Source organism: Macaca nemestrina, chromosome 9 (assembly GCF_043159975.1).
Source record: "Macaca nemestrina isolate mMacNem1 chromosome 9, mMacNem.hap1, whole genome shotgun sequence".
NCBI lineage: Eukaryota > Metazoa > Chordata > Mammalia > Primates > Cercopithecidae > Macaca > Macaca nemestrina.
The window spans coordinates 13,188,536-13,208,219 of NC_092133.1; the positions used below are offsets into that span (position 1 = coordinate 13,188,536).

General features: G+C 45.0%; 1 protein-coding gene across 8 annotated transcripts in view; it reads right to left on the reverse strand.

Moving 5' to 3' along the window:
* The window catches only part of LOC105467886 (phospholipid phosphatase 4), a 167,379-nt gene that overhangs the window by 102,577 nt on the left and 45,118 nt on the right, over positions 1-19,684 (reverse strand). The window contains exon 1 of one of the 8 annotated variants that reach the window (XM_011717737.2): positions 1,984-2,166. The exons of the other annotated variants lie outside the window; for them this stretch is intronic. The gene's annotated coding sequence lies outside the window, so the exon portion shown is untranslated. Of the gene's footprint in view, positions 1-1,983; positions 2,167-19,684 lie in introns of those variants that run through there. 8 annotated transcript variants of the gene reach the window in all.

Genomic DNA, 19,684 nt, shown 5'->3' on the forward strand with positions numbered 1-19,684 from the left:
ATTTTTAGTAGAGACAGGGTTTCACCATGTTAGCTAGGATGGTCTCGATCTCCTGACCTCATTATCCGCCTGCCTCGGCCTCCCAAAGTGCTGGGATTACAGGCGTGAGCCACTGCACCCATCTGGACAGTTATCTTAATCTATTTATATCTTAATTTCTCCTGGGCAAAGTGGGGGCAGTTTTACGTATTTTCTCCTTAATTTTCCCATGATATAGTTTGAAGACCTTAAGACACATTCACTCAGCACCATAAGACAGGACAAGAAAAAAAAACTCATGACGAAAATTCAAAGATGTAATTCTAACTTTATGCCAAGCAATTTTCTCTTGTGCATTGTTCATGTGTGGTTCAGATGTTTAAAGGGGATAGAGCTTATAATTACATATATATACACACAAAATGCACACACACACACCCCACACACATAAACACACACGTGTGTGCGCACACACACACACACTGCCTGAAATTAAGTGAGTGGAAGGCAAATAAAAGGATGCAATTATTTAAGATGCAGGGAGAATCCACTAAAATTAACCAAAATGGAAAAGAGGTAAAGGAGGATCTGACATTGACTAAGAATGAAAAGCAAGAAGAAAACTGAAGTCGGAGTGATCTGAAAGCAAAATATAACAGAAAACCACACACCTCTCCCCTTTAAGCAAACCGTGGCTGCCAGTGGCTTTCACTGCTAAATCACAAAAGCACCACCTACTACCTTTTTTTGGTCACCTGAATCTTCACCTACAAGCAGCAGATGCAATTCCAGAGGCACACGTGGCATCACTGGGGGCTCTCCAGGCTTTTAACTGACTTGGCATCAAGTTAGAATATGGTCCTGCCCCTAGGAGGATCCCCAGACTAGGGCTAGATAGGGCAGCATCTAGACTCATGACAGATAAGAACTACACTCACATATGCTCACCTGCACACACACACACACACACACACATACACACACACACACACATTCTCTTTCTCTCTCTCTCTCTCTCTCTGTCCCTCTTCCCCTCTCTCTCTCTCTCTCTCTCTCACTCTCTCTCTCTGTCTCATTCCCATGCTCTTGTTAGTTAATTCTGTTTCCATAGCTCAACATGACTTAAGGACCCAGGATACGTATCTTGTTACACAGAAAGGCCACAGGAGGGGACAGAAAGTGGACTATCATCTTTGCCAAAGTTTTCTTCATTCAACAAATATTTACTGAGTGTCCATGATGTGCCAAGTACTGTTCTACAACACTGGTGAATACAAATACGGTCCCAACTCTTATGGAGATTACAGATTGTATAATCTGGGTCACAACAGATCGTGGAATTGGTTGTTGAGGTTTTTCCTTGTACACATCAGAACACATGAGCTTGCCACTGCACTCTGCTTTAAGAAGATGTCTAGATTGGAGTGCCCCAGTAGTTGGTCTCATGAAATAGCCTCCCAAACAGAGCCACCTGTGAGGACCCTGGTCCTCTAGGGATGTTCCAAGGTATGTATCTATCACAGTCCACATGTCAAATGTGGCAACAGGTGCAACCCAAAGTTGGGAATCCAAAGGAATGGCTGATATTGACATCACATCAGCAGAAACAGCAAGTCCATGACAAGGGACAGTGATGCCACTGTCCCCCTGGGCCTCTTCTAATTCAAAGTCAAGTGCCCAAAGCCCCAGAGGATCCCTATAAGCTTCTAAAAGACTTCATGGATTTGCCAATGCCCTTAGCCCATGTGCCTGAATGACAGGCCTTTTTCAAGATAGGTTAAAACTCCAGGGGACTTTGAAGTCAAGTACTAGGATGCCAGATCTCACCATCCTTTTCCCCAACTATAAATAACACAAGATTATACTGAAATATAAACCCAATCAGATCATTAGACTTAGTCCAAATCCCTGCTTTGGTGTTTGCTGTCAGGGTGGCTTGAAAAAAGTCACTTGACCTCTCTGAAGCTACATATCTTCCTCCTGTCCCCCAAGACGCTGCCATACCTTCCAAGGCCATTGTGAACATTCTGTTTAGTAATAAGTTAGGGTCCAGCACAGCACCTAGAGCACCGAAAGCCTCCATAAACGGTGACTGTTTCTCTTACACATGTGAATATGCTGGGTGTGAGAAGGCTGCCCCACCTTCTTTAAGCCCCACCTAAGGGTAGTGAGGTTGTGTGTTGGGGAAAGGGAGCAGATAGAAGAATGGCAACAGAAGTCTGCATCATTTGGTCATTCTATGAGCAAACAATGGCCCAGAAAGTCACTTTCAACAATTGAGATCTGAAGAAAAAAAATAATAACACTTGAAGACACATGATAAACAAAAAACGTTTTCCAGGTGAGAGCCAAAAGGAAAGCATGTTTCCTTATTGCACTATTGACTTTTCCTCCCTAGTCAGCCACTCTCGGGCAACAGGAAAAAGCTCTTATAAACAGGCATCAGATGTGGTCAGCAGAACAAGCAGGCCACTCCACTCTTGGCAGGAAAGGAGGCGTATCAGGTTACTCATTAGTCCTGGGAACAAGGGGTGGGTGTGGTTATAGGGAGAACATGTTGCTGGATTATCTCTGTGAGCCTGTGGGCCAGCAAACTGCCCTCAGACAAGTCTTTACTGTGAATTGGAGTAGTTGGCTATCCCCCAAAACAAAGCTAACAATTAGAATAATAATCATAGTTATGATATTGCAGATATCTTATGCCAAGCCTTTCATTTGCTGCTTTCCAACAGGACTTCATCCTCATAAGAACCCTATAAGGCAGGAATTACCATTATTCCTATTTTAGAAATGAGGGCACTGAAGCTACAAGATGTCAGATGTCTTGCCTACGTCTATATGGCACAGGGTGCACTATTCCTCTGTACATGCACTGGACTTTTAAGGAAATCAAGCAACACAGTCATACACAATACACACACACAACACACACATACATGCTTTCCCCACCAGCTCAGTGTTATCTGCAATTATTTTAATAAGACACAGACTTTTCCCCAATTAGAGATATAGAGATGTGACCTTACTCGGGAACTGCAACATGTCGATCTCCAGTCTCAGTGTGGACGACTGAGATCAGATTTTTGCAGAGCAAAGTTTGATGTTTGTTGGAAAGAAGGGAAAGAAAGAATGCACAGGGAAGGAGGTGGAAAAAGAAATGAAGACCCCAAGAAGTTGCTCCCACCAACTCTCTTGTACCTATAATCCAAAGAGGGGCTTCCTTTACAGCAGCTGATTTAATCAAATAATCCACCACTCGCCTGGATGAGGAAGAATGGCATGCAGAGACCAGCCCTGGACCAGACCAGGAACAGCTCCCGGAATTACCACCCCCTCCTGGCAATGGTTCTTCTTGCTCTGTGATAAGCCTCCCAACAGATGCAAAGACTGAGGCTTAGCAAGCATAAATGCAAACCCAAGGCAGAGCCAGGATTCATGTCCTCGTGCCCTCACTCTAAATCTCATGCCCTTTTCAACTGTGAGGGCACAGAATCTGCAGGCAGCTCTCCTGGGTTGGATTTTGATTCTTTCCTTACCAGCCACGTGACCTTGGGCAAGAGACCTCTCAGGCCTCAGTTGCCTCATCTCTGAAGTGATGCTGATAATAGCGCCTACCTCAGAGGGTTGGTGTAAGGATTAAATGAATTAGTTCATATGAAGTGCTTAGGAGGATAGGAGGATGAGTACACATAGTGAATGAATAATGAAGGTGTTAAATTTGAGCAGTGTAAAGTCTAAAATTGAGGCCCAATGTTATGTCTTGTTTTGACACCTGAAACAAAAATGGATTCAAATGTCCTAACCACAAGTTCCCCTCCCTACTCTGCTTTCACAAATAAGGTCCTGTAGCCAAATAACCTTTCTTATTGACATGACCAGGCACAGTTTCTGCCTATCTCTGAATAGTGAGTCTCAGCTTCCTGCTAGCTTGTGGAATTATTCAATAAGTCAATTACATCCTCCTGCCATTACCAGGGACCACCCCACCCTCCTGATACACTACAAAGCCTGCCTCCCATAGTCCCTGGCTGTTCACTCTGTTCCTTGTGTCCCTGCATGGTGTGCAGTGTACTCCTCCCCTGGGCTGTGAGTATACGTGAGGAATAAGCTGCCGTTGATCTCATCTGCCCAGTGTTGAGTGTCATGTATGACCGTCCTCATAACCCTAGGGCAGGAATCCCTCCCTCGACAAAAAGGTGTATAGGAGACAATGAAAACATGTACTTTACTGCTGTACCCTCCTAAACACACTGGGGTGGGATGGGTGTGGATTGGTGAGTGGAGAGTGTGGAAATGTGTGGCCCAAGCCTGGAGATGTCATCCATCTATCCAGCTCCTAGGGCATGGAAGGCAGCGGCACTGGCAGAGAGAGGACCAGAACAGGCCGTGCGGGTGAAGCAAAGCTCCCAATGCAAGGCCTCTGCCTGCTCATGCCAACTCTTCTTCAGCTTTTAGAAAAATGACCCTAACTTGCATTCTTTACCTGTGGCCCCTGACACTGGAACTACTGACCCTTTCTTCTGTGCCCCCAACACAAGGAGACAGGAAGGCCATGGCAACCCACTGAGCATTCTTCCCAAACATGCATACTCTGGATCTCATCAAACCCTTAGACCCAACAGAGGAAGAGGAACAAGTCAAACACCCTCAATGAACAATTAGGTGAACCCAGGAATAAAGCTAGAATAAAGCTAAATGTTCCAGATTACAAGAGCCTAAAGAGACAAAACAACCAAAAATGAAACATATGTGCTCTAACTAAATCTTGGGTCAAAACAAACCAAAAGCTATTAAAAAGAAACATTGGGGATGATTGGAGAAATTGTGGGATTAAAGAATGAATTAGATTTTAGGTGATAGGAAGTATACTAATTTTCTTCAGTGAAGTAATGACATGGGTATGTGGAAGAATGCCTTCTTTGTAGGAGAAGCAGCTGAAACATTTAGGGGGGGGGGTTAGGAGCCTTATATATCAGTAGTTACTTTCAGGTAGTTCAGAAAAATGTATATATAAACAATAAATAGAGATATCCAACCAATATGATTACATGTTAACAATTGCTAAATCTAGGTAGAGTATATAGGGGATCATTCTACTCTTTCAACCTTTCTAAATATTTGGAATTTTTCAGTATAAAAACGTTGGCATAGAAAGGTCCAGAAGCAGGACCTCAAAAGTGGGGACATAGCAAGGAAGACAGTGTTGCTCTGAAAGTACAACAGCTGGCAGCCAGAGCTGCGGAGTTGAAAACCCTGCATGCTGCCCTTGCCTCTTACTCATGGTGTGACTTGGGCAAGGTATATGTCCTCTCTGAGCCCTCTTCTGTAAATGGAGATAACTGCCACTATCTCAGCGGCTGTGGGGAGGAGTAAGCAGTGAGGTAATACAGAATGGACGTGAAGAGCCAGGCTGTTCTGTGCTTATATACCTTCGCTTCCTGCCGGAGTTGTCTTCAGCAGCAACAGGGTATTCAAAACCACTTCTGCCTCATAATAAAAACAGCAAAACACATTCAAACATGCCTGCTATGGCGCATGGTGTAAACTAAGCATATGTGGCAGCAACACAGTGTGCAGAAACCACATGCATCACCCCAGAAGTCCAAATATTTAGTGCAACTACTTTCGAACATTTCTACAGAGGGTGCCTTTCCTTTGGGAGTAAACAACAGAAGACTGAAAATGTCTTCATTGTCTGAACACAAACAGAAAATCCTGGTCCACATAAACCTGGGTGCAGCGGCTGACAGAGCAGGATCCAGTCGAGGCCTCATAACCTGGGTCAAGCAGTTAAGTTGCCCTGCTCATCTGTAAAATGGGCAGAGCACACTGCTAGGAGGTGGTGAAGATTTGAGATAATTGTCAAGATCTCACAAGAGGCACTCAGCAACTGGCATTAATAGTAATACTAATTACCAAAACATTCTAAATGAAAAACAAATGGTTTCCAAAAGCTTGTATACCAAATATGTGTGGACCTTATTTGGATCCTGATTCAAAGAAATTATTATTAATTTCATCAGGTATTACAATAGTAATGGGAGATCACTTGGGTATTTTTGTTTGCTTGTATGTTTTTTGTTGTGGTTCTTATAGATTAAAATTCCATATCAAAGTGTTTACAGACAGGATGCCATATCCAGGATCTGCTTTAATAGACTTCACCAAAAAAGGGAGAGAGGGAAGCAGATAAAACAAAAGTGCTGATAATTAGTGGAGGGTATTTAAAAATTTTCACATCAAAAAGTTCCGTAAAACAACTGTGCCCATTGGCCATTGAGATGCTACAAAATTAGGTGTTTTATCAACTAAAGCAACAGCCTATTATTGGGAAATGTTTAGCTTCATCTAGATTTCAGTGAAGACAATGGGAAGAGTACTGAGAAAAATTACAAAGTAAAAGGAAGGGCAGGATAAGAAATATCAGAAACAAAAGGAAAGAGAAGCTGGAAAGAGGTTGGGTCAATCACAAAATGAGCCACTTAGAAAAGCTTAAAGATGCTGGTGCCCTGCAGCCTGGGGCACTGAGGAGCCCTCTCCCTGGCTCAGATGTGGCCCTGCATGCCTCCAAAAGCAGCTGCTTAATAACTTTGAGTGATGAGGTACTGGTGAAAGTGAGCATCACAGTGGCAGGTGACTTGAGGCAGAACCAGACCAGTGAGGTTATGACTCAGGGAAACCTGCATAATTCACCTCCTACTGGCTTCCTGGGCATCCCAGAGCCCAGATCCACCTTAGCACAAGCCAGGTCCCCTCACCCAGCAGGGCCAGCAGCCCAGAGACCTCCAGAACTCATCTCCTCTCTTGGCCAAATAAATTTCCCAATGGGAAATTATGTTTGGTGCACGGACCACTTGGCTGTACCTGAGCCACAGGCAAACGAAGAGCCATGGAAAGACATAGAAAGACATACCTAGCAAAGGAGGGACAAGGGGAAAGTGTATATTTCCTTGCTATGAGATCTCAGTCTCCAACTAATCTTTAACTCTAAAATACCTAGTAAAGTGTTCATTCCAAGATTAAATAGGAGCGTTTAGGAATTTAGCCAGAGCCTAAAGCACTCTGGGACAGTCTATGCATACCCTGCACCAGGACACAACAAGACTCTAGGATATGACCCTGAGCAGAGATAGGGGCTCGAGGACAGGAAAGAATGCTACTTATCACTCAGGAGAAAACAGTGAAAGATAGAAGTTAGTTTGAAGGTGCTTTTGAGCTGCCATTTTCATTAAAACACAATATACAGAGAGCACGTTTTCCTAAATACGGCCTGAGAGGTGTCTTTAAGATTTTCCATCCTTGTAATGTCATCTGAATTCCTCTGGCTCCAGTGAGCAGCAGCACAGGTGGCATCAGGCCTTTCTGCTGCTCCCTCGAGATCTCACCCGAGTCCTTGGCAGAAATCAGCACAATCCTGACGTGACACCCCTGACCATTTCTCTGACCTACTGTTCCCCCATGGAGGAACAAGGCTGTGTTCTAGAATAGTCTGGCAGGTGAGAGGAATCAGATGTGTAAGATGAAACAGCCACAAATACAGTCCATGATTAGAGGAGAGGCTGAGGGCAGGCATCCAGGACAGGGTTGCAAACACATGAGCATTCAATGAGGCTCTGGAATGCAGCTTCCCGCAGCATGTTCACCCACTTGGTGGTTGAGCTCTGAAGAACGCAGGAGCTTCCTTCCACCCTGAGGAATGGTAGGGGCTGTGGTTTTTAAGCAGAGAAGGAGCCCTCATTTTTGCCCCAGAAGTTTTTGCTCATGGTGGATATCGGTAGATGTTTTCATGGCCACCTGTACTGCAAACTCTGAACTTCTCAATTCAAATGCAAATGGAGGCATCTCACCCACGTGGCCTATAGAACTGGTCTTGACTTTGGACAGCTGGAGACATCTCCAAGGTGGTGTCTCTGTCCCCACCAGCGGCCACTGCCTGAGTCAAGGACCAGGAATGGCTGCCCGTTTGGTACAACTGGGCTTTATGATTGAGGTTGAGCTGCTCACTTTGAGTCTCCCGCAGAAGAGGATAGAGGATAACTGGGTCATGATCATCATTACTACTGCAAAGATTCAGTGCCCCCAGGCAGAATGGAGGGGTCACAGCAGAACACCAGCTCCACAAGGGCAGCAGGCATTCTTGTGTGCTTGTGATCTGAGCTGTATCCCCAACACTTAGAATAGTGCCTGGCATGCAGTAGGTGCTCAATAAATATTTGTTAAATCAATGACTGAACAAATAAATCCATGTCAGCTGTTCCAATAAAGACCCAAGCCTCTGCCACATGGAATCTTTAATCGGAAGCTGGCAGCTGGCAGCCTGAACTAATTGCAGCCTGCTGCATATTTGGTTTGAGCTGCTCCATGTTAAAAAAAAAAATTTTTTTTAAATGTAACTCATGGCCAATATTTTAAAAACAGGAGCTCTTACATTAACATCTGAATTTCTGGCTTCTGATGAAGCATTTGATCTGGCAACCTTGAGTCTGCATCTCCCGGTGGCAGCACTCAGTCCAAAAAACTAAGAAGCAGCTGCCCACTTTGGACAAGGCAAATGCTCACCCCAAGGTCTTCCCCATCCAGACTGCCACACTCATGTGTTTGTGGCCCACTCCTACTCCAGCTGTGCAGTGTGACCCTGTGCTCACACCACCTCTCACGGCTGCTCAGACTGGCTGCTAGCTGGTCTGGGGAGTGGTGGGTATTTAACAGTCACCAGGGCCCCTCAGTCCCACTCTCTGAAGTCTGCTCCCCTGTGAACAAATGCATGTCTATTCTCAGGGAGCCTGGCCTTTACTGGGTACTTATTCGCCAAGTGTTTCATTAAGACGAAGTGGTCCACAGCATTTGTGTGGTCAGAGTGTCCCTGTCCACCACCACTATCACCACCAATTCTCCAATGAAAGATCAACTTGCAGACCTTGCATTCTTCATCATCTATCCCAGCTGATGGAGCTATACCAGCCCTGCTGCACTCACTGAGAACTGGGTTTGATACATCACAGACTGCCTGAACTGCTCCTTATTCATGCAGTACATGAGACATCTTCAGAGGCACCTAGAGGGAGAAAAGGAAGTAGGGAGGCAGGGAAGGATCAGGTGATCAATTTACTGAGTGTTTCCTACCTGCCAGGAAGCTGCTAGACACTTCTTACATCTTATCTCAATCCTTACAAGTGAAAAGTAGGCACTGTTATCTCCATTTTCCAGAGAGGGAAGCTGAGTCTCAAAGAGGTTTCTTGCCCTGCCCAAAGTCACTCCGCTAACAAGCATCAAAACTGGAACTTAGACTTCTAACAACAATCCTGGGCTATTTCCATTACAACCATTTTTGAAAATGTGGGGCAAGAGCACACTGAGGTGGGGGTGGGACGATGGGTGGGCTGAAGACAACAGCTTGACTCGGTGTGTGGTGGGAGGACCCAGAGCCTGCCCAAGTAGTGTGGGATACAAGCTGGAGCTAGTTAGCAGCATGTTGGACTAGAGATCAAAATAACTAACTAGCAGTGACTCGACCACTGATTACTTTACAACTGTAGGAGCCTCTTGCCCCTCAATGTTGCTACTTCTTTGTTGGTAAAATGGAAATTCATCCACCTACTCTTCTTTCATGCATTTGCAGTATGGCAAGATAGTTAAATGAAATGAAAAGCATGAATTCTGAAATATGCTTCCTAGGATTTGACCTTAGCCAATCACTTTACTTCTGTGTGCCTCACTTTCCTCACCTGTAAAAGGCTTATTATACATGCAATGACTGGCACATAGTAAGCAGGTTTAATAAATGTTAGCTTTCAGTCATCATTCATTCATTCATTCACTCACTCATTCATTCAGCACATATTGACATTCCACCCACATGGCAGAACTGTTTTAGGGCTTCAAATAAGATAATAAATGTGAAAATGCTTTATAAACCACTCAAGGGGGGCTGGCATTGACTCTGGGCTCCTGGCACTGCCCTTCTGTTCTTTGATCACTCTCCCTGCTCATTCTTTTCCCCAAGCTCCTCTTCCCTCCACCCACACCCTTCCTGAATAATGTCACCCCACAAGGCCATCTTGGGATATGGTCCTTCTCCAGTGGGGACTACATCTGCTCCCAGGGAGCCCCTGACTTCTGGAGCCTTTTCTCATCATGGTCTCCATCCCTTAGTTCCCCTGCCCTCTCCTGTCTTGGATTTCCAGGTGCCTCCGGGTTGAGAGTTTTGGGTTTCCTGCTGGCATGGGAAATGGTCAAGGACCAGGTAAGAAGCAGCTACCAACTCTGGAAGCCAGGACATTCACGTTCTATTCTTGGCTTAGCTGCTAAAACAATCTGAGTAAATCATTTACAGTTCTCTCTCTTTCTCTGTTCCTCATTTTTCTCATTAAGGAACTGGACTGGATGACTGTAGAGTTTTTTTTCTGTCCAAATGCTATGAATCTCCCTCCCAAACAATGGAGAAACCAAAAGTTTCAGCACCCCTTCTATATTCCAGGTGCTGAATTATACACTTAACATTCATTATTTCATTCACACTTACCATGACCCTATAAGGTTATCTTGTCTATTAAAAAACTGATTTAAAGGTCAAGTAATACTGATAAAAGGAAGCTAATAGTAAGCTGAGAAATAAATGAAATGTTGCTTCTCTGACTTAAATGATTTCCCAAAGTCCTTTAACTTGTGATTTTGTAAGTGGCATCAACATGTCTTAAAATGAATCAGTTATCTGTGCAATTGACAATGTTACCAATCAGAACGATCCCACTCTAAAATACCAAAGGTTCACCTAAATCACTACACACCACATCAGCGGAAGAGCTGCCCTCCCGCCTGGATGTTTAATAGCTTTGTTTAAAAGCGTAACAATAAAACTCCCTATTCTCACTGAAATACAAAAATCCAGAGCAGAAGAGTTACTCTCAACATTCTCAATCTGTTGGCAGATCTGCTAGACTTATAAGGGAGACTTCTCTGGAACCTGCAGTTGTGATTGTAAGGTCTTAATTGGCTTTTGAGATTTTGCACAGCACAGCAAGTGTGGATAACAAGTTTGGGAAAGATCGTAATCAAGTTAGTTTAGTTTATCCATTATCATCTGCCCCATCTTCCTCCTTGTTATCTCATTCTGCAATTACTTGCATGGAAAATGTTTCTGTAATGGAGACAGTGAAGGAAAAGTCAGCAAACCCCTTCTGAATCCCACAGTAAGCAAGGACTCATGTCTGTCCATACACCTAGGACCCCTGCAGGAGGCAGCCCATGTGGGCTGACCTTAAGGTGGGCAAGGTAGGTAAGAGGTAAAAGCCCAGGGAGCCTCTGCTCCAAGGCTAACAAGCTCATCACACCATGCATTCACTTGGAAGCTCACTGTTACCAGACCCCAAGAGAGGACTTGTGCCTGTCTGGTCAAGGAGTGGACACCACTGACCAACGCCACATACATCCCAAAGGAAGCCAGTAAGCAACGGCAAAAATGTCTGTCGATGTTCTTTACTGACTCTGACACCGGAAACCACATTCTCCTCCCTATAGCAGTAGTAATTTAAAACAATAATATAATGTATAACAGCTGGCATTTATGTGTCACACGTAGTTCTGAGCACTTTCAATGTATTCCACGTCTTTTCAACCTCACAACCACTATGAATGATGTACTAGTATTAAGCCCATTTTACAGCTGGTCAAACTGAGGCTTTCAGGCACCACACAGTATTAGCGCAGCCAAATTTCAGAGCCACACCTGAGTGACTCCAGAGCCCATGTTCATACTAGCTAATTGGTATTGCCTCATCTAGGGGACGGTGGACATGGAGGCGGAGGCAGGGCGAGTCCATGTCTCCCATCAAAAGCAGATCTTTCAAAGGAGCATTTGAGGAGGAAAAAAAAAAAAAAAAACTTAAAAGAAATAAGAGGAAAGCCTCTCACAGATGGAGGTTGATGGAGGTCCCGATTTAAGACTGTTGGCAACACTAGTAAGATTGATGGTGGGCATGATAAATCCACAGAAGCAGGCCCTGGCCTCAACCCGGACACCAGGTGCCACACTGCACGACTGTGGGATTGGCATCTGTGTTTCTAAATCTTGGTTTCTCCATGTATAAGATGAGAGGGCTGCTTGGCTGGTTTTCAAGCAGCATCCTTCACTCAGTTTTAGGGTTTGGGAGCTTCTAACTTGAGACCAGAGCAGAGCAAGAATATTGTGCAGCAGTGGGTGTCCCCCCCCAGCTGCTTACTAGGCTCGATCATTGAGCTTTTAAAAACGTCACTGCCCCTGCCTCACCCTAGGCTAACTAATACAAATCTCAGGGCAGCCAGCGTGGGGCAGGCCTACTGTTGCAGTCACCTTACAAGGAGAGACGGGCAAGCAGCAACTCAGGAGGTGAACAGTTCACATCACTGTATTCTTTTTGCTTTTCTTGTTCTTTTCTTTTATTTCAATTTTCTTTTTGATTTTCGTCTCTACCTCATTTATTTCCCTGCTGAATGAATCAATAATGGTTCTTTTGTAAAAATCTGGCAAGAAATTCACAGGATCCAGCATCAAAAACCATGTGCATGTTTTGAGTTCCACTTAGGAACCCTTCTACTTAACAGGGATTCCCCTTCTGAAGGAGGTGCTACTTGGTGAGAGCTACGGCAGCAGGCAGTGTTCTTTCTGTATGGCTTGCCCTCACTTTAGGCTGGCCTGGGCTGGAAGTAGGTCTATAGGCCTTGGAGGCCACTCCTAGTGGGCCATATCAAGACTGGGGTTTGGGTATGGAAAAGAGAGACAAAGGGGTCCCCTCCAGTCCTAATGCAGAGGCTCAGCTCCTGAGTAGGTGCAAAGAGTTTAGCAAATGTTTGTTGAGCTCAAAGCCTGTGCCAGGCACTTGGTCCCAGAGTGAATAAGGCACAGTCCCTGCCTTCAGGGAGCTCTAGGGGGAAGGCACAAGTTTAGAAACAGATGGTATAAGTTTCCTATTGCTGCTGTAACAAACGACTACAAACACAGTGACTTTAAATAACACAAGTTCTGGAAGTCAAAAGTCTGATGCAGATCTCCCTGGGCTAAAGTCAAAGTGCTAGCAAGGCTGCATTCCTTTCCAGAAGCTCTAGAAGAGAATCTACTTCGTTGCCTTTTCCAGCATCTAGAGGCTGCCCTCATTCCTTGCTTTGTGGCCCCTTCATCTTCAAAGCTAGCAATGGCAGGTTGAGTCCTGCACACATTGCATCTCTCTGACCCCCTCTTCTGCCTCTTCTTTTCATCTTTTAAGGACTCATATGATTACACTGGGCCTACCAGGTAATCCAGAATAATCTCTCCATCTCAAGATCATCTGAATAGAACCTTAATTATATCTGTAACCTTAATTCCCTTGGCCATGTAAGCTTATATGTTCACAGGCTCCAGGAATGAGGATGTGGACATCCCTGGGGAAACATTATTCTTCCATTTTTATGGTTTGAATGTGTCCCCCAAAGTTCATGTGTTGGTCCCCAGTGCAACAGTATTAAGAGGTGATCCCCATTGCAACAAACTTGATCCCTAATGCAACATATTAAGACATGGGAACTTTAAGAGGTAATTAGGCCATGAGGGCTTTGCCCCATTGAATGAATTAATGCCATTATTGCAGGAATGGGTTCCTTATAAAAGCACAAATTCACCCCCTTTTACCCTCTTTCACATTCTCTTGCCCTCTCACCTTCTGCCATGGGATAGTGCAGCCTGAAGACCCTCACCAGATGCTGGCACCTCGATCTTCGACTTCCTAATCTCCAGAAACATGTACCAATAAATTTCTGTTTATTATGAATTATCCAATTTCAGGTATTCTGTTATAGCAGCATAAAACAGACTAAGACAGCCATACACTGACCATATGTGGTGATTGACCATTTGCAATGATATACTATTAGGTAAAAGGGAAGAATATAGCAGATCCTGTGCTCTCCCTTTTGTTAATGTTGTTATTGTTTATATAACATGCACATGTGCAAAGAAAAAAAAAACAGACAAAAAGAAAATCCCCAAAATGTTAACAATGGTAACATCCGCTCACTTACTAGCACATCACATTTGAAATTTCCTGTAGCACTTATACAGATACTTGCTCATTGCTGGTCATCCCCACCAGCCTGGAAGCTCCATGACTGCAGAGCCCTCATCTGTCTCTCTCTCTCCCCTGTGTTAGTCCATTTTGTGTTGCTATAGAGAAATACCTGAGGCTGCATAATTTATAAAGAAAAAAGGTTTATTTTGCTCAAAATTCTGATGGCTGGAAAGTTTAAGATTGGGCATCTGCATCTGCTGAGGGTCTCAGGCTGCTTAACTCATGGCAGAAGACCCAGGGGAGTTCCGCGTGCGGAGATCACATGGCCAGAAAGAAAGTAAGAGAAAGCAGGGAGGTGTCAGGCTCTTTTTAACAACTAGCTCTCATGGGAATTCATAGAGTGAGAACTCACCCCACCCCCCAGGAGGGCACTGATCTACTCTTAAGGGATCCAATCCCTTGACCCAAACACCTTCCATTAGGCCCCACCTCCAACAGTGGTGATCAAATTTCAACATGAAGTTTGGACGAGTCAAATATTCAAATCACAGAATCTTCTATTCCAGGGCTCCATCACTGGAGGGATTCGAGGTCCATGGTGGTGACCACAGTGGAATGCCCAAAGACTTAGTGTATGCCTGGGACATTCTAAGTGCTTTACACTCATTAACTTCATTAACTCACTCAGTTCTCACAAGACCCCTAAGAGAATGTATTAATCAGCATTCTCTAGAGGGACAGAACTAATAGGATAGATGCATATATGAAGAAGAGTTTATTCAGGAGAATTGACTTACACCATCACAAGGTAAAGTCCCATGATAGGCCGTCTGCAAGTTGAGGAGCAAGAAAGCCAGTGGTGGATCAGCCAGAGTTCCAAAACCTCAAAAGTAGGGAAGCCGACAGTGCAACCTTCAGTCTGTGGCCAAGTGTCTGAGAGTCCCTGGCAAACCACTGGTGTAAGTCTAAGAACCCAAAATCTGAAGAACTTGCAGTCTGATGTTCAAGGGCAGGCAGCATTCAGCATGGGAGAAAGATGAAGACCAGAAGACTCATCAAGTCAAGTCCTTCCACGTTCTTCTGTCTGCTTTATTCTAGTCACACTAACAGCTGATTAGATGGTGCCCACCCAGACTGAGGGTGGGTCTGCCCCTCCAGTCCACTGACTCAAATGCTAATCTTCTTTGGCAACACCTTCACAGACACACCCAGGAACAATACTTGCATCCTTCAATCCAATCAAGTTGACACTCCGTATTAACTATCACAAGGGGCAATGTTACTACATTCCACAATTTGCCCTTTAGCAAACTACTCTAGCCCAACTGTCCCAAAGGCACCCTCAGAGCCCTCAAAAGAGTAATTTGGCCTACTCACCTGCTTCTCCTAATAGAGGCCAGTACCGAAGCCATGTTCTGTTTCCAAATAATAATTCCCAATGTATTCTAATTCTGACCTGCATAAAGACTCTTCTCAGAGATATTACAGATGAGAATGAAATCTGCAGAAACCCACCCCATACCACTTGGCAGTGATACGACACAGAGTGGTGTGAAGGAGCAGGGCTAAGTCTCCAGGCTGGATGGAGCGTGGAAAACAAGAGAGTGATTTGGGTGAGAAGAGAGGGAGTGGGGGTCTACACCAGCCCAGCACAATGGAAGGTGCAAGGACTCTGGAGCCATGTGAATCAGGGTTAGAATCATGGCTCTGCCACTTGGAGGTGGAATTCTAGGCATATCACTTGCCCACCCTGAGTCTTAGTTGGAACCACGGTCTCTGCCTCCAAGGGTTGAACAGTGAGGACTTCAGGACATGCACAAGCCAGCTGGATACAAGCCCTGGAATCTACTTTCCAATCAATCAATGTTGCTATTGTCCTCATTACTCTCTCACTCTATTCCAGTCACACTGGCCTCCCTGAGGTTCCTTGAACTTGCCAAGCATGCTTCAATGTCAGGAATTTTGATTTGCTGTTCCCTCTACCTGGAATGCTCTTCCCCAGACACCTGCATGGCTTGCTCCTCATTTCCTTCAGGTCTCTGATTAAATAGCATCTTATCAGCCAGATTTACTACGACATTTCTACATAACATAGCAACCCCTACCCAAACTAGCCATTCCTGTCCTTTACACCCTTAATTTTTTTTATCATTCGTCAACATCCAACACGCAATATCTCCCCTTGCATACTTATTCATAGTCTTCCTCACCAGATTAGAAATATGAGCTCCAAGAGGGCAAGAACTTTACCTGTTTTGTTCACTGCTGTATAACTAGAGTCTAGAATTCTGCCTCGTGTCTAACAGGTGTTCAAAGAAATGTTTTGAGTAAATCAATGATCCCTCTCTATAATTTCAAAGAGAAGAAAACTCACATACACTTACTGGAAAGCCATGCATAGGCAGGATGACCAAGGGTGGGGAAGCCAGCAGACTGGCAGGGCAGCCTGAGGCCAGGAAAGTTTGACAATTTGATTCTTTTTCCTCTGCTCTGATATCTCACTACTAGGCAGGGAAAGCTCTGTCAGTTACCTACACTGTGTGGAAATTGTAAGTCAACTGTTTTTTGTGGAAATGTTCAGCTTATCTGGACAACAGATTTCTAACCACCTTAAACCCAAGCTGCACAGCTGAGAACCTCAAAGCAGATGGGAATTACGACCATCTTTGTCAGTTGGGCTCCCGTGTCAAGTGCTTTACAGAACTGGAGATTAATTCTACATTTTACAGCTGAGGTTCAGAGAGGTTAAGTGGTTGAACTGTAGTCATGCAGCCAGTAAGTGGCAACAGGAACCCAAGTCCATGGCTGTCTTTCAATCTGTGAGTTTCTCCAGTCACTCCATGCTGCCTCAGGGTCCACCAGAGAATAATGTCTGTGTGTTAACCATGCAGACAAGGTTGGCTGTTTGCTGTCTCTGGGGTGGCAGGAACTTTTCAGAGTGGGACATACACTGAGGCAGTCAAGGGTCAGCTGCTGACCCACAAACATCAACAGAGGAGCCAGGAGAAGACTCCATGAGACAGACACCAAGTCTGCAGCTACTAACAACAACAACAAAAAAAGTCTACACACATCAGACACTGAAGTGTTACTGTATTAGTCTATTGTCACACTGCTGATAAAGACATACCCAAGGCTGGGCAATTTACAAAAGAAAGAGGTTTAATGGACCTACAGTTCCAAGTGGCTGGAGAGACCTCACAATCATGGCATGTGGCAAGGAGGACAAGTCACTCACATTTCAAAACCAATCATGCCTTCCCAACAGTACCCAAAAGTCTTGACTCATTTCAGCATTAACTCAAAAGTCCACAGTCCAACGTCTCATATAAGACAAGGCAAGTCCCTTCCACCTATGAGCCTGTAAAATTAAAAGTAAGTTAGTTACTTCCTACATACAATGGGGGTACAGGCTTTGGGTAAATACAGCCATTCCAAATGGGGGAAATTGGCCAAAACAAAGGAGCTAAGGCCCCAGACAAGTCTGAAATCCAGCCGGGCAGTCAAATCTTAAAGCTCCAAAATGATCTCTTTTGACTGCATGTCTCACATCCAGGTCACACTGATGCAAGAGGTAGATTCCCATGGTCTTCAGCAGCTCCACCTCTGTGGCTTTGCAGGGTACAGCCTCCCTCCGGGCTGCTTTCATGGGCTGGCATTGAGTGTCTGCAGCTTTTCCAGGTGCACGGTGCAAGCTGTCAGTGGATCTACCATTCTGGGGTCTGGAGGAATGTGGCTGTCTTCTCACAGCTCCACTAGGTGGTGCCCCAGTAGGGGCTCTGTGTGGGGTCTCTGGCCCCACATTTCCCTTCTGTACTGCCTGAGCAGAGGTTCTTCATGAGGGCCCCACCCCTGTGGCAAACTTCTGCCTGGACATCCAGGTATTTCCATACCTCCTCTGAAATCTAGGCAGAGCTTCCCAAGCCCCAATTCTTAACTTCTATGCACTGGCAGGCTCAACATCACTTGAAAGCTGCCAAAGCTTGGGGCTTTCACCCTTTGAAGTCATGGCCCAAGCTCTATGTTCACCCCTTTCGGCCATGGCTGGAGCAGCTGGAATGCAGGGCACCAAGTCCCTAGGCTGCATACAGCACAGGGACCCTGGGCCTGACCCACGAAATCACTTTTTCCTCCTAGGCCTCCGGGCCTCTGATGGGAGGACCAACCATGAAGACCTCTAACATGCCCTGGGGGTATTTTCCCTATTGTCTTGGGGATTAACATTTGGCTTCTTGTTACTTACGCAAATTTCTACAGCCAGCTTGACCTTCTCCTCAGGAAATGAGATTTTTCTTTTCAATTTCATTGTCAGGCTGCAAATTTTCCAACCTTTCATGCTCTGCTTCCCTTATAAAACTGAATGTCTTTAACAGCACCCAAATCACCTCTTGAATTTTTGCTGCTTAGGAATTTCTTCCGCCATGTGCCCTAAATCATCTCCTTTGAGTTCAAAGTTCCACAAATCTCTAGGGCAGGGGCAAAATGCCTCCAGTCTGTTTGCTAAAACATAAGAAGAGTCATCTTTGCTCCAGTTCCCAACAAGTTTCTCATCTCCATCTGAAACCACCTCAGCCTGAATTTTATAGTCAATATCATTATCAGTATTTTGGTCAAAGCCATTCAACAAGCCTCTAGGGAGTTCCAAACTTCCCCACATTTTCCTGTCTTCTTCTGAGCCCTCAAACTGTTCCAATGTCTGCCTATTACCCAGTTCCAAAGTCGCTTCCACATTTTCAGGTGTCTTTTCAGCAGCACCCCACTCTGCCGGTACCAATTTACTGTATTGGTCCGTTTTCACATTGCTGACAAAGACATACACAAGACCAGAAAATTTACAAAAGAAAGAAGCTTAATGGGCTTACAGTTCCACGTGGCTGGGAAGGCCTGACAATCATGGTGGAAGGCAAGGAGAAGCAAGTCATGTCTTAACATGGATAGCAGCAGGCAAAGAGAGAGCTTGTGCAGGGAAACTCTCCCTTATAGAACCATCAGATCTTGTGAGACTTATTCACTATCATGAGAAGAGCACAAGAAAGACCTGCCCCCATGATTTTATTACCTCCCACCAGGTCTCTCCCACAACACATGGGAATTCAAAATGAGATTTGGGTGGGGACACAGCCAAACCGTATCAGTTGCTAAACAGCAGCACAGTAGAATCTCAGCATCAGATGCCCTCAGAGTGGGATCAAGCTTCAGTTATCAGCTCCTTACTGGCCAGGAAACTTTGATCATGGTTTTTGTTTCCTTATCTCCCCCACTGAGGTCACAGAGCACCAGACACCTTTCAGGGAGGCTGTAAGGACCCAGTTGTATAAAGCATCTGATGCCCAGGGAGCTTCCAGGAAGAGGTAGCTGTTGACATTGTTGTTGCCATTATCATATTTCAACTCTTCCACTTCCAATTTAAAAATCCTCTCCACAATTCAACATTTGCAGTGAATGGATGATTCCTACCAAGCAAGCAGTCCATAGATGGTTGGAGCTACAATGGTTTTAAACCCTTTCCATTCTAGGAACTGAGTTATCCCTTCTGCCTGATGTCCCCTGTGCTGCTCTGAAGCCCCTCAAAATAGTCCACACCCTCCATCCTTGACAGCCTGCACATGGTACAGTCCTCACCACGTCCTTTCGTGTTCTGGTTAGGCACCTGCAGTTCCACCATGTGCTTTCCATAGCACAAGGGC